Genomic DNA, 4,872 nt, shown 5'->3' with positions numbered 1-4,872 from the left:
AGTGCCAGAGGCATGTCACAGTGCCAACGAGGTGACCAGCTGCCCACTCACGTTTGAAATCATGGCGGAGAGTCAGGGACTTGATCAGAGATTTCAGGCCGACTGAGATGAACAGCTGTTTCTTCAATTGAAAAATATCCCAGTGTCAAGTTGACAAGAGGGTAGCTTGAAGGATCAGACTGTTGGCCTTAGGGGTAAGGATAAACCCAGGAAGATTTTCAAGGAGAATGAAAAGTGGGCCTTGAGATGAAATACCCTGGAAGCAGGATAATGTGTCTTGAAGATGCCATGATGCTTAATTTGCATTATCACCATTGGAGCACCCATGCATTGGGTATGTGCAGTGGATAATCAGGCATCACCTCACATTTTTTCCCCTTAAATCCCATCTGGCATTTCTTACCACATCTAATTGCACAGATACCTATCAGTTCCGCCTACGTACATATCACTTGACTGCACAGCTCGGCATCATCGATCAGTTTTATTTTGCTGCATGTCATTTCTGAGTCGTGTTACCAGCGAAAAAAAAAACAGATGCTTGTTTGTTTATCATCACCTCTGGTTTCCATTACCAGGGCAGTTGCCAACCTTGTCAACTAGTTTGCCATTTAATTCATGCACCTTGAAAAACCTTAAGACGCAGGGCTTCCCTGAACATGTTCAAAGCATGCATTCCTTGACAAGTAACTCCAGTTTCCTTCTCAAAGAGTTCACAGCATTAACGCAGATGAGGAAAGCCATTTGGCGACGTGTTAGCTGAAGCGTGCAGAAACAAACACCTGCAGTTGCTTGATTCTAACCTTGAAATCCAGTTATCATGAGACTTAGGTCGCCGCATATTGAAATCAGTTCAGCTTATGGTCAGCAAGTGCTTCGGTTGGATATGGATTGTGTGTTGAAAATGCTCACTGTTATTTCTGCTTCACTAGTGTTGAACTAATTGATCTGTACTTTCAAGATTCATTATTAGGGTGCATTCCTTAACGAATCAACACCAACGTTACTTCATGAGAAGGAGACCCGCGGTGGGGTGGGATATCCAAGCTGTGGGGGTTTGGGGGAGGAGTTCTGATTGTTGTGGAGTTTTAATACCACAGTGTGCCTGTTGTTTTTTTTCTAACGGGCTCCCCACCTGGAAGCCAGCCTGATTGACCAATTCGGCTCCCTACTGGGCGGGGGTTACCTCAGAAGAGGCTGCAACCCAGGGACAGGTAGGTTTCTGACTGTTGGGGGTAGAGATCACGAGGTGCGGGGTGGGGTGGGGTGGGGGGGAGGAGGCGGTATAATGGCATAAGTCATTGTTTGGGAGGGTGATGATTGCTGGAGTTGAAGATGCATTGGCGGGGGAGACATTTGGATTGTCGATCATGGGAGAACAGTTTGCTTGGTGACTGGGGGAGATTGGTGATCTCAGGAAGGTACAGTAGGAGGAGAGATGGTCAGTGAGTGTTCGCAGGGAGCCAAGGGAAGCACTCTTCCTCCTCCTGGTCCCTCAGCCCCACTGGAAAAACACTTAGCTCTTCGATACAGCAGCAGTCCTTGACTCCCTTAAACTTCTAGATTTCCTGAAGCCTGAAAAACCTGGTCCATCAGTGTTGCTCTGGATAAAAGATAAAACCTGAGGCTCATAGCCTCATCAAAGTATTGAACTGAGCGACACACTTCCTTGGAGAGAGTTTGTCGCACCCTACCCTGTCATATTTTAACGTCCCATCTGACACCCAATTTTTGAGGTTAAAACTCCCCCAATCTATCAGCCAAAGGTGTGGCAAAGAATTCCTGTTTGACCATTCCTGATCACATAATTAACATTTGGGCAGAAATGCACTCTAAATGATTTCTGTTTCTGACATGTCCTATCTCGCACTTAGCATGACAAAGCCTTTGTCCAGATTCTACAGGAATATCATGTTGTGTTGATAAATTAAAAGTTAACTACATAACATTTGTGTTGAAAAAAAGCCAACTTGGATAGATCGCTGCAAATGAAGATTCCCGGCATTCCTGGCTTTGTTTCAACGGCTGCGAAGATCTTCCTAATTGGCTGGGTGTATTTTGCTGAAGTTTCTACTGTAATGGTCTTCGACGAGATGCATTAATCGGATTGCCGTAGTGCACAGTAATGGATTTTGCCGCGTAACTTGGGTCCAACGAGTGCCACTAGGCTTGCAATCAGGCACCGGTTCAAATCAAACCTTCCCTGAAAGGTGATGAATCACTGTTGAGAAGCTGAGTTGCACTCGCCAACAACAACTTGCAGTTACATAGAACCTTTTGATTCAATAAATCTTCCCAAGGTCATAATCAGACAAAAATTTGATGCCAAACTAAAGGAGCAGGCATGATGAAAAATTGACAAAACATTTAGGTCTGAGTAGGTTTTTAAGCAGTATCTTAATGAAAGAGAGAGAACTGGAGGGGTTAAGAGGTTTAGGAGGGAATTCCAGAGTCTAGGGCTAAGGCGGTTGAAGACACAGCCACCAACTGGTCCAGAAATTGAAGCGTGGTCTTTCAGGACTGAAATTAGGAAACACTTCTCCATGCTCAGGGTGGTAGAAGTTTGGACGTCCGATCTGCAAGCAGCAGTTGACACTGGATCAATTGTTAATCCTGAAACTGAGATGGATAAATTTTTGTGTGCCAGAAGTGTTTAGGTACATGGGGCTAGGGTGGGCATGGGGGAGTTAGGTCACAGGTCAGCCATGATATCATTAAACGATAGAATGGGCTCCAGGGCCTAAATGGCCTACTCCTGTTCCTATGTGCCTAGTGGTGGGAAGAAAGAAAAAAAAGTAGTGCGGGATGGACAAGAGGCTCGAATTGCAGGAACGCAGGGTTCCTGGAGGTATGTGGGGCTGGAGGAGGTGACTCAGATAGAGAGGATCGAGACCATTTGAACATAAGGGTGAGAATCTTAAATCTGAGGTGTTGGAATTGATGATGGATAAAAATTCAGGCAGCTATTAAAAATATTTCATGGAATGAGTGCTCAGCATTGTGAATTCAATTTAATTAGTGTAATTACTGGTTGTATGTAACTAAGTGGTACGATGCTCCAATAGGTTAAACATGTAAAGGTTTATGTTTAGGAAGCTGCTTAGAAACAGTATCATTCTGCTGCCAAATGGAATGAAGTGTTCCTCACCTCCTGAGACCTGGGTTCAGGAATAATACACCGATAGCTGATGGATCCATTATCAGGTCCTGTTAAAGGTCATCGGCAAAATCTGTTGGGAGACTTTTATTCTGGTTCCCAGTAGACATTAACACACCGCACAAACGTATTCTTAATTTGACAATCTCAACCCAGCAATGATTGAATGAACGTGAAAAGATTGCAAATTGTCAGCAGCTGAACTCATGTCGACACTTCTTGAGAAGTTTGGTTATGATAATTTTAGATGCGCTTCCAAACTCATCAATGCTGTCAACCAGAGAGTGGTGAGCCTGTGGAATTCGTTACCACGGAACGTAGTGGAGGCCAAAACATTGTATGTTTTCAAGAAGGAGTTAGATATAGCACTTGGGGAGAAAGGGATCAAAGGATATGGGGAGAAAGCGCGAGCAAGCTATTGAGTTGGATGATCAGCCATGATCATAATGAATGGCGGAGCAGGCTCGAAGGGCCGAATGGCCTACTCCTGCTCCTAGTTTCTATGCTTCTATGTTAACCCTCCTCTAACTTTCCTCTGCTCTGCACTGTTCAAGGCACTTGACTCATTTTCCTTGATCATCAACAATCCAGGCAGAGGGAAGATGTTGTTGACAACAGTGAACTTTGCCAAGAGCAAGTCAAAGTCCACCCTTGTGAGGGTGGTGAGCGCAGCTGGAAGTGGCTGTTGCTTCAAAGCGAAGAGGAGCCGACTATGGGAAAAACTAGTCCTGAGGAAACACGATCCTACAGTGAACAAGCATGCTCTTTTCTTTAAAAAGGAGAAAATCAGGTCAATCTGACATAGGGTGCTTAAATAGATTGGTTTTGTACAAGGACAGTTTAGAAAATGAACAAGATTTCCTGGAAATACAACATCATCTGTGGCTTTAGGATGATAAGTGTGACAAAAGGTGATGGTGATATTCCCAAAGGAGACGACAATGTGAGAAATGGGGACCATCACTTTTGCACTTTTATTTACAATTTGTTGTTAGTTATTTGAAAAAAAATCAATAAAATTAATTCCTATGAATATTAAAAGAAAACAATCCTCCTGGCCATGCTTCTTGTGTGTGCAAGTGTCCTCAGGCTCTTTCACAGTTCAAGGCATTGCAAGCTGGAATGATTCTATCCTCTCTTGCCGTCACCCTATGTGTGCGTTCACCAGTTGGAGGGCAACAGGTGCTCTTGGATAAGGAGAGGGGTGTAAGTCGATGCTCATGTCCCCGAGTGTCAGCCTGGTATTTGTGGGTGCATCAAGAGAGACTGAGACAAAAGCTTGACTATGATGCATTAAATGATTGCCGACTCTCAATGTTATAGAACTTGAATCTGAGAAATAGCCACTTGGAGAAGTGACTGGAAAATGTCCAGCACATGTTTTACTTCAATCCATCAAAAACTGGCATTTAGGGAAAGGAGAAATTTGGAGTAGGAAAAAATACAATTTTGTTTGTTAATGCTCCTGTGAACTGCCCTGTCACACCTTAATATATTAGATTAATATATTAAATATTACTTTTGCACTTTTATTTACAATTTGTTGTTAGTTATTTGAAAGAAAATCAATAAAATTAACTATGAATATTAAAAGAAAACAATCCTCCTGGCCATGCTTCATGTGCGTGCAAGTTACATAAAAGCAAGTTGTTGTTCTTCTGAGGGAAAGAATGCTTCTCCTTTGTAGTGATTTTGCTTTGGGTGTAAGAAATTGC

At 43.3% G+C, this 4,872-nt stretch overlaps 1 pseudogene; it reads left to right on the top strand.

Moving 5' to 3' along the window:
* The first annotated feature begins 3,757 nt into the window (after window positions 1-3,757).
* On the top strand, window positions 3,758-4,047 carry LOC144694636 (large ribosomal subunit protein bL33m pseudogene; annotated as a pseudogene).
* The last annotated feature ends 825 nt before the right edge of the window (window positions 4,048-4,872 follow it).

Source organism: Cetorhinus maximus, chromosome 20 (assembly GCF_964194155.1).
Source record: "Cetorhinus maximus chromosome 20, sCetMax3.hap1.1, whole genome shotgun sequence".
Classification (NCBI taxonomy): domain Eukaryota; kingdom Metazoa; phylum Chordata; class Chondrichthyes; order Lamniformes; family Cetorhinidae; genus Cetorhinus; species Cetorhinus maximus.
Note: the sequence above shows the minus strand (reverse complement) of the source record. Positions and strands in the feature narration are given on the sequence as shown.